Genomic DNA, 11233 nt, shown 5'->3' on the forward strand with positions numbered 1-11233 from the left:
TGGTGCCATTCACAAGAGCTCGGAGGCGCTGGAGCGCCATCACGCTGTCGTCTTCCTCCTCGGGACGCCGGAGCTCCATCAGCGCCGTTCGTCTGCCCCAGGCCTCCCCCGAGCCCGCTCTGCTCCTCTACAGGCGCCCTGTGAGCACTTACCTCTCCTCCCCTTGCTCCCCCGCTGTTTCCCGTGCCCGTATGCCATCGTTGCCGCCGTGGCCGAGCCCGTCGCCGCTGTCGCGCCACGCCGTCTCAGCCACCACCGGTCGAGCTCGCTTTCGAGCATGGCTTCGTGCCCCTAGCACTTCCAAGAGGCCTCCCAACCGTCCACGCCTCCTCCCGTGCCTCCCCGTACCCTCTAGCCTCGTCTCCAACCGCGCCCGAACGCCGGCGTCTGCCTCGCCTCTCGCCGTCGTCGTTCCAAACCGTTACAGGCCGCGCCGCCACCGTAGTTGGATGCGGCGTCGAATTCCCGTTCGAACGCGACCAGCTGCGGCCGATTTGGCGCCCCGTAGGTTTTCCAAACGCGCTCCCGAACACCGTCGCCGCCTCCGCTCGCCGCCGGCGATGCTCCGGTGGTCCCCGACGCCGGTCGTCGTCACCATCGTGTGCGCGGCGCCGAGCCGCGCCCTTAGGTCCAAACCGCAGGTCCGGAGGCCCCCTGTAGCGCGGCACCAGCCAACTCCAGCGAGGCGCCGCCGTTGCCTTGGTCGTCGAAGCTCTCTCTCCGGCGCCGACGCCGACGTAGCATAGTGGGCCCCGCCCCCGAGTCCCTGACCAGTGGGCCCTGGTGGCCCAGTTGACTGGCTTGACCCAGTCAACTGCTGGCTGGGCTGCCCAGTGAGACTAACATGTGGGCCCCACTTGTTTAAAACATTTTCTAAATAAATAAAACTGCTAATTAAAATATGTTATTTAATTAGTAGTTAGTTAGTCACTAACACTTGGGGCCCACCCCTCTAATCAGTCTGTTAGATTAGTTTAACCCACTGTTTTACCCAGGGAGGCTGACAGGTGGGGCCCACCTGTCAGTTTGACCAGGCAGGAGGTCAGCCGAATGCTGACGCGTTGCCGACGTCATCTTCCATTTTTGTTAATTTGAATAATTCCAGAAAATCCTTTAATCTTTAAAAATTCATAGAAATTAAACTGTAACTCGGATGAAAATGTTTTCTACATGAAAGTTGCTCAGAAAAATCCAACGAATCCGAATGCGTGGTCCGTTCATCTGTCACATGCCGCTAGCATGCTGAACATGGAACTTTCCCCTCTCTTTCATTTGTCCGGAAAATGCTTAACACTAGGAAACCCCCTCCGGACGTTTTCCCTCTCCGTCTGCAACGTGTAGTACCGCGTTAGATCACCCCTAACACCGCGTTTTACCATGTTATGCTTGATGATGCTATGTTTGCTTTATATTTACTGTTTCTTCCCCCTCTTATCTCTGGTAGACCCCGAGACCGAAGCTGCCCCTATGATCGACTACGTCGATGACGACCCCTCCTTGCCAGAGCAACCAGGCAAGCCCCCCCCCTTTGATCATCCCGATATCGTCCATTCCATTCTCTCATGCTTGCTTTAGATGTTGCTACTGTTATTGTTTGCTCCTATTCTGCTGCATAGCCTGTTTATTGTAACCTGCTATTGTTACCTACCTGCTTATCCTAAACTGCTTAGTATAGGTTGGTTAGAGACCCATCAGTGACCCCCCCCACTTGACTCGACTGCCCTGCTAGATTATCAGAAGACCCGATCAACGGGATCGAAGACCAGGACCCGACACCTCACGTCACATCACGCCCCTTCGTTGCTCGACTCTGCAGAGTTACTATTGAGTGCCGAGGGTGAGACCTCTACAGCACTTCTGATGTTAACCCTGTAGTGTAGCTATTCGGTCGTGGTCATCGAGCCTGATTCCGCCTTAACCACTTCCGATACGACTCTGTCGTGCAACCCCTCAAGTGTGAACCTCGGGGGTGATTCCTCTTACGTTCACCTTGATGATTACATCAAGTGGAATTCACCGGGGGTGATTCCTCGGGTTTTCCCCTTGATGTTTAGACACACAGTTACTATGATTACTATGACTTTACACTGAACCATGTTACTAAAGACGGGTCGACCCTGAGGGGTACCCGCGCAAGCATAATTGCGAGTGATGAGGAGTCGGGTTGACCTGGAAGGTGCCCGTGAGATAATTACGAGGCGTGGCCGGGCATTCTTAGCCCTTGCCGCAAGTCCTCGAGACGGGGCAACGGGGTCACATCTTTTGTGAGTCTATGCTTGTTACCGCGCGTTCCTAATCCACTATGATTTGGATATTTGATCTGAGGGGCCTCTAGCCTGATAGCACTAACCATCACGTGGGCATAGTATGGGCGTTCTGCGTCGTATACATCAGCCGAAGTTTAATAGACGTCAGCGACTAAGCGGCGCGCGCCGGGTTGGACTGGTAAGCACCTGCCTTTTTAGGGAGGTAGCTAGGTCTGCTCACCGGCCGCGTTCGCAACGTGCAGGAGTTCCCGGGGAGATGGCCCATGACCCCTGGGGGCATAGGTTTAGTCCGGCGTGCTGACCTCTCTATTAAGCCTAGGTCGGGTTGCGGCCTATTGTTTGGCCGAGGCCGGGCATGACCCAGGAAAGTGTGTCCGGCCGGAGTTAATCGAGCATGGTGGGTAAGTTGGTGCACCCCTGCAGGGAAGAACTAATCTATGCATAGCCTGTCCTACGGTAACGGACACTTGGGGTTGTATCCCGATCGATACAACTAGAACTGGATACTTCTGATGAGAATTGGATTGTAATGAGGTGATAACTGGATAGTATGGCTCTGGGATTTCTTTCTCGCAGGGAGTCGAGAAAGGATCTCCGGCCGAGGTTGATAACACTACTACTACTTTACCTTATGCTACTCTACTCCCTCTTGTTTGCTGCAAGAGGGTGGTTTCCAGAAGATGCTAGTCTTCGATAGGACTAGGCCTTCTCTATATTCTGGCATTTCTGCAGCCCAGTCCACATATACAGCCTTCCTTTGATAATGTTGCATATGTAGTGTAGATCCTTGCTTGCGAGTACTTTGGATGAGTACTCACGGTTGCTGTGCTCCCCCTTTCCCCCCTTCTTTCTTCTTTCTGGTTGTTGCAACCAGATGCCACCTTTGACGACTGCTGCTACCCCGAGGGTGCCTACTACCACGTGACGGACGTTGACGACCAGGAGTAGTTAGGAGGCTCCCAGGCAGGAGGCCTTGCCTTTTCGATCGTAGATGCTTTTGTGCTAGCCTTCTTAAGGCAAACTTGTCTAACTTATGTCTGTACTCAGATATTGTTGCTTCCGCTGACTCTTGTGTATTCGAGCTTATGTATTCGAGCCCTCGAGGCCCAGGCTTGTAATATAAAGCTTGTATTTTTTTTAATTTGTGTCTAGAGTTGTGTTGTGATATCTTCCCGTGAGTCCTTGATCTTGATCGTACACATTTGCATGTATGATTAGTGTATGATTGAATTGAGGGCGTCACAAGTTGGTATCAGAGCCGACTGCCTTTAGGATCCCCCTTTCCAACTCCTTGGCCGAAGTTGAGTCTAGAAACCAAAAGACGTTTTACTAACTTGGTTGTGTGGCTTACGGGCCCACGTCGCCAATTGGGTGGTATTAGGATCTTTTATTCCTCGTCTATACTCTGGGACTCTGATCTCTCTTCCATTCGGGTTAAAAGAATTTGCTAACTCTAACATTAGCATCTCGTAACTACTTCCTCCCGGAGAGCCCCTTATTACAGATGATCGCCTATTGTACCAGAAGACTTCGAAGTTACTCTCTGATGTTCTCCCGAGAACATGTGCTCGTCGCTTTTGCAATTTCCTTCCACCGTCAACCACTATGAATAACTACATACACCTATTGTTCTTACATCATATTCCAGCTGCTCTTGTTATTACAAGATGCTTCGTAATACACTCCGTTGTTCCGAGAATCTTTTTTTTGCCTACTGCCTTGCAATTCCTTGTCTCCTGAAAATACACCAACAAATTAATCCTCACAAATATCGAGGATTTCTTTTTCCCCAGTTGTTCATGTATTCCACAAAAGTCGTCGAAATACCATTCAATCTTCCGAAAATTCTTAGCAGCCTATTGTTGTTGAAATTCTTGCTTGTTTGCATTATGGATAATCCCATAAGTCTAGTAATCTTATTGCCATCCTTTGTCACTATCCTTTTGAGTCCATTGATTCAATATGTTGCGGATGCTCGCAATCCTCAGTCGGATCATAGAATTCATCCTTCCGGCTTGGAAGTCATTTGACCAAGAGCTGTTTATCGACCAATCAAATTGTTGTCGATTGTATCCCTAGGGCTATTCAACTTACTTATCTTTTGATCAGAGCCTCTGCTTCAGATCTTCTGATTTGAAAATCGTAATTCCTTTGTATTCAAACTTTGAAGTTATCCAGTTATATCTATAATCTGATGCCTTTGCATTCTTTCTTCTTCTGGTTGAGTACCGATACTCACATCAGATCCTATGTGGACCGCCAGATCCTTTGTTGGATTTTATCCGACAATGTCCTTCATATTCAAAGAACCTCGTGAAGTTCTTTCCCAGATACATAATGCCTTTGATAATTGTATCCTCTCCTTTTGTCAACCATGCTCTGCTTTCAAGCTTGTGTTGTTTACTTTTGAAGTTTGTGAAATAGGTTCCTAAGATTCCCCTATGGGTTGAACCTATGCTTCCCATAATCCGTTTGAACCCGAGAGTTTTAACGAGTCTTACTCTTCTGGTGTTTAGCCAGATAACGTTTCAACACTACAACTTCATCGAAAGTGAGATGTAAATGAAATGATATGCATTGAAGAAGTGGGAGTCAACCTTGAACTTTGTGTTCATGCCCATGGACCCGATGTAGATCTTATCATGGAAGCTTCTCTTAAAATTAATTATCCCCATGGTATAAGATCATCTAATATTTGGGATTTGATCCCTTGCAACCGTGGTTCTGACCATGAGTGTTCCCCTTTGATCCCATTTCTCGGACAAGTCAAAGTACTCGCCTTCTGCAGATCAATACATCTCCGCAACCTCTATTTTGATCTTCCTTCGATTATTACTGAGGGAGTTCCGGACTAGGGGGTGTCCGGATAGCCGAACTATCATCATCGGCCGGACTCCAAGACTATGAAGATACAAGATTGAAGACTTCGTCCCGTGTCCAGATGGGACTTTCCTTGGCGTGGAAGGCAAGCTTGGCGATACGGATATGTAGATTTCCTACCATTGTAACCGACTCTGTGTAACCCTAGCCCTCTCTGGTGTCTATATAAACCGGATGGCTTTAGTCCATAGGACGAACAACAATCATACCATAGGCTAGCTTCTAGGGTTTGGCCTCCTTGATCTCGTGGTAGATCTACTCTTGTAACACACATCATCAATATTAATCGAGCAGGACGTAGGGTTTTACCTCCATCAAGAGGGCCCGAACCTGGGTAAAACATCTGTCCCTTGTCTCCTGTTACCATCCGCCTAGACGCACAGTTTGGGACCCCCTACCCGAGGTCCGCCGGTTTTGACACCGACATTGGTGCTTTCATTGAGAGTTCCTCTGTTCGTCACCGATAGGCTCGATGGCTTCTTCGACCATCATCAACGACGTAGTCCACGGTGAGACCTTTCTCCCCGGACAGATCTTCGTATTAGGCGGCTTTGCACTGCGGGCCAATTCGCTTGGCCATCTGGAGCAGATCGAAAGCTACGCCCCTGGCCGTCAGGTCAGATTTGGAAGTTTGAACTTCACGGCTGACGTCCGCGGGGACTTGATCCTCGATGGATTCGAGCCACAGCCGAGTGTGCCGCACTGTTGCGACGAGCATGATTTAGCTCTGCAGCCGGACAGTACCCTGGAGGCCGCACCCGAACCCGCTCCGATCTTTAATTCGGAGCCGGCTGCGCAGATCGAGGATGGATGGCTAGACACCGCCTCGGGAGCAGCAACCTCTACGGCGATAGAGCCAAACACTGACATTGTCCTTCATAAGGCTCGTGACTCCGAGGTGCCGGACTCCTCGCCGGACTCCGAACCTCCCGCGCCCCCTCCGATCGAATCTGATTGGGTACCGATCATGGAGTTCACAGCAGCGGACATCTTTCAACACTCACCTTTCGGCGACATCTTGAGTTCGCTAAAGTGTCTCTCATTATCAGGAGAGCCCTGGCCGGACTGCGGTCAGGACGGTTGGGATGCAGACGACAAAGAAATTCAAAGCCCACCCACCACCCACTTGGTAGCCACTGTCGACGATCTAACCGACATGCTAGATTACGACTCCGAAGACATCGACGGTATGGGCGACGATGCCGGAGACGACCAAGAACCAGCGCCATCCGGGCACTGGAAAGCCACCTCATCATATGACATATACATGGTGGATATCCCAAAGGATGGGAATGGCGAAGGAACAGAGGAGGAGGACCCCTCCAAGAAACATCCCAAGCGTCGGCGTCAGCGGCGCCGCTCTAAATGCTGCCACAACAAGAATGAAGATTCCTGCACCGAAGATAATAATACACCGGACAGTGCCGAAGGTAACCCACTCCAGCAAGATGCAGCGTAGGAGGACGGAGACGCCAGCCCTCATGAGAGAGCGGCAGAAGAAGAGGTAGAGGATTATATGCCTCCCTCCGGAGACGAGGCAAGCCTCGATGACGATGAATTCGTCGTGCCTGAGGATCCCGTCGAACAAGAGCGTTTTAAACGCAGGCTTATGGCCACGGCGAACAGTCTCAAGAAAAAGCAGCAACAGCTTAGAGCTGATCAAGATCTGCTAGCCGACAGATGGACTAAAGTCCTCGCGGCCGAAGAGCATGAGCTCGAACGCCCCTCCAAAAGCTACCCTAAACGCAAGTTGCTCCCCGATTAGAGGAGGAAGCGTATGAACCCGCATCACCAGGAGACAATACGGCTGACCGACCACCCCGTGGTCGCGACAGAGAGGCCTCTAGGCCCTTCACTAGACCCGTACCCCGGCATCGCTCGAAAAGCACAAGGCCACAGGGAAACGCTCCAGACTTGTGAGATATATTGGAGGATAAGGCAAGACAATCAAGATCGATCTATGGATCACGTGGGCGCCCCATGGTACGTGACGACAACCGTCGCGCCGGACACAGTAAGTCCGGCCGGGCCGAACAAAACAGACAAAGCTCTTTTGAGCTCCGTCGTGATATCGCCCAGTACAGAGGCGCCGCACACCCACTATGCTTCATAGATGAAGTAATGGATCATCAAATCCCCGAAGGGTTTAAACCCGTTCATATCGAATCTTACGATGGCACAACAGACCCCGCGGTTTGGATCGAAGACTATCTTCTTCACATCCACATGGCCCGTGGTGACGATCTTCACGCCATCAAATATCTCCCCCTCAAGCTTAAAGGACCAGCCCGGCATTGGCTTAATAGCTTGCCAGCAGAGTCAATTGGGAGTTGGGAAGACCTGGAAGCCGCATTCCTCGATAACTTCCAAGGCACGTATGTGCAACCACCAGACGCTGATGACCTAAGCCACATAATTCAGCAGCCAGACGAATCGGCCAGACAATTCTAGACACGGTTCTTAACCAAGAAAAACCAAATAGTCGACTGTCCAGATGCGGAGGCCCTCGCGGCCTTCAAGCATAACATCCGCGACGAGTGGCTTGCCCGGCACCTCGGACAGGAAAAGCCGAAATCCATGGCAGCCCTCACATCACTCATGACCCGCTTCTGCGCGGGTGAGGATAGCTGGCTAGCACGCAGCAACAACCTCAGCAAACATTCTGGCAGTCCGGATTTCAAGGACCGAAATGGCAGGTCACGTCGTAACAAAAACAAGCGCCGCATCAACGGCGACAATAGTGAGGATACGGCAGTCAATGCCGGATTCAGAGGCTCTAAACCCGGTTAGCGGAAAAAGCCATTCAAAAGAACTACTCCGAATCGGTCCAATTTGGACCAAATACTCGATCGCTTGTGCCAGATACACGGCACCCCCGAAAAGCCAGCTAACCACACCAATAAGGACTGTTGGGTATTCAAGCAGGCAGGTAAGTTAATTGCTGAAAACAATGACAAGGGGCTGCATAGCGATGACGAGGAAGAGACCCGACCGCCGAACAATAGAGGACAGCAGGGTTTCCCCCCACAGATGCGGACGGTGAACATGATATACGCAATGCATATACCGAAAAGGGAGCGGAAGCGTGCACTCAGGGATGTATACGCGATGGAGCCAGTCGCCCCGAAGTTCAATCCATGGTCCTCCTGCCGGATCACTTTTAACCGAAGGGACCACCCCACCAGCATCCGCCATGGCGAATTCGCCTCATTAGTCCTAGACCCAATCGTCGATGGATTTCACCTCACCAAAGTCCTGATGGACGGCGGCAGCAGCCTGAACCTGCTCTATCAGGATACAGTGCGCAAAATGGGCATAGACCCCTCAAGGATTAAACCTACCAAGACGACCTTTAAAGGCGTCATACCAGGTGTAGAAGCCAATTGTACAGGCTCAGTTACACTGGAAGTGGTCTTCGGATCCCCGGATAACTTCCGAAGCGAGGAGTTAATCTTCGACATAGTCCCGTTCCGCAGCGGCTATCATGCCTTGCTCGGACGTACCGCGTTCGCAAAGTTCAACGCGGTGCCGCACTACGCATACCTCAAGCTCAAGATGCCAGGCCCTCGAGGAGTCATCACGGTCAATGGAAACACTGAATGTTCTCTCTGAACGGAGGAACATATAGCGTCTCTCGCGGCAGAAGTACAATGCAGCCTCTTAAGGCAATTCTCGAGTCCGGCCGTTAAGCGACCGGACATAGCTAAGCGCGCCCGGAGTAACCTACAACAAGACCACCTGGCACGTTCCGAGCACGCGTAGCAGTGCGGCCCCAACCCCAGCCCCTTCAAAACATCAAAGCAGGTCCTTCGCGTACACCATTACGCTCTGAAGACACCATGGGCATGGGAGGAGGGGCACGACCACAATAAGCCCAGACTGCGGCTCAACCACACCAGGGGCTCTCAAGTGTGTCGTTCTTTTTTTCTTTTTACCTTTTATTTTTTACCCTCAGGACTCCGTTCGACAGAGGCCCTGTCGGGCAGCAGACCTGCCGAACTCACGATGCAACAGGTAGGGAAGGATAAAGGCTACAACGAATATACAGGTGGTCTCCATTACGAGCATTTTTTATACACCAATCCGCAGCCTACCCCTGGAGGGGGACATGTTTAACAATCCCATCCCTTGCTTATCGCACTATTTGTATCGTTCTGCATTCATAGCAGCACTTATTGAATAAAACAATGCATCACCTTTTTGCTTATAATTGCATTTCTTTTTCATACATATGTTCATTTACGACATGTTGCATCCGTACACTTTGGTACGGTTAACACACACCAGGGGCTTATGTTTCCCGCATCATGGTGTGATAAGTCCGAACACTTTCACAAGTGCGGCACCCCGAACTTATAGCATTATATGCATCGGCTCCGAATCATGTCTTGGGTCAATAGTTGGGTTTGCCCGGCTCCCATGTTTTGGTACCTTACGTTCTGTTATATCGGCTAAGGTAGCACTGGGAGAACCACTGCGATTGCGCCCCAGTTGAGCTGGGTTAACGCCTCAGTGGAGAAAGCTAAAACTGACCGTCATGATGAGGCGAGAGCCGGTCGCTGTTCGAGAGGTTTTTGCGAGTCCTTAAAGACTTATGCCGCTTAGAGCGAGGAGCCGGATCTTGTCCAGCCCAGGCGTGGATAGCGCCCCAAATTCGGCCTTCCGAAGACTAGGGGCTTCGCCGAAATTTAAAATTATAGAATTCCATGGCTAAGTGAGAGTGTTCAAGCATTATAAGTCCGGTTGCCTTGTTCGCTGTGTTGAGCGCCTCCCTAGATGGACCCAAAAATGGGAACAAGAGTGCTCAAGTTTATCCCGAACACCCCGACACTCGTGGCATGGGGGTTGAAGCCGACGACTTGCCATCTCTCAAATTTGATAAACAGCCGCACAGAAGGTAATATTTTAAATTAACAAGCGTTGCGTAGCGCATATGAACTAAGTTTTCAGCGCACAGGATAACAAAATGCGAGTCTACTCAAAAATTACATCTTTGGAGCACTCCCCCGCAATAGTGCGGGCGCCCCTCAGCACACTCTTATAATACATCTTGGGCGTGCGATGCTCCTTGCCCTCTGGTGGCGGGTCCGTCACAAGCTTCTGAGCATCCATCTTGCCCCAATGCACCTTCGCGCGGGTAAGGGCCCGACGGGCACCCTCAACCCACGGGGACGCATCCACCAGCCGCACCAGGCCGAAGTAGCTCCCAGGCATGGCCTCCTTAGGCCACAACCGAACTATGAGGCCCTTCATGGCATGTTCGGCCGCCTTGTGGAGCTCGACCAGCTGCTTCAGCTGGTCGCTAAGGGGCACCGGATGTCCGGCCTCAGTATACTGAGACCAGAAGACCTTCTCCGTCGAGCTCCCCTCCTCGGCCCGTTAGAATGCGGCAGCATCGGACACGCTGCGAGGAAGATCTGCGAACGCTCCTGGAGAGCTCCGAATTCGGGTAAGCAACAGGTAATTAACACTCACATGCTTACTTTGCATGAAAAATGCCTTACGCGCTGCTATTTTCTTCACCGCCTCAATCTCCTAGCGGGCCTTGTAGGCTTCGGCCTTAGCGGCTTTGGCACTCTCAAGAGCCGTTGCAAGCTCAGACTCTCGAGTCTTCGAGTCACGCTCCAGGCTCTCATGTTTTTTCATGAGATCCTGGAGCTCTTGCTGTACCTCCGCCACCCGCGCCTCCTGTTTCTCTCGCTCGGTGCGCTCTGCGGCCGCATTTTGTTCGGCCGCGGCCACCGCCTCTTTCAGGGTCGCCACCTCGTTAGTGGCCCCTGCAATACCCACGGTATCCTTGTCATTCTTTTTGCAACCAAAATCCTTTTCTGTGAGGTACAATTTTACTCAGGTGTTACTCACCTTCCTTGTCCTCGAGCTGCTTCTTGGCACGGCTGAGCTAGTTCTCGGACCGCTCGAGGTTTTCCTTCAAAGTATTGACCTTCGCAGTCAGTGCGGCAGAGGTCAGCAGCATAGCCTGCAATCACATATTGACATATTTTTTTATATAACTCCTGCGTATATATTTTTAGATCCTCAGTCCGGCTTTTCTTTCCGAACACCGAACCGAGCATCAGGGGCTACTG

Source organism: Triticum dicoccoides, chromosome 7B, assembly GCF_002162155.2.
Source record: "Triticum dicoccoides isolate Atlit2015 ecotype Zavitan chromosome 7B, WEW_v2.0, whole genome shotgun sequence".
NCBI classification, from domain to species: domain Eukaryota; kingdom Viridiplantae; phylum Streptophyta; class Magnoliopsida; order Poales; family Poaceae; genus Triticum; species Triticum dicoccoides.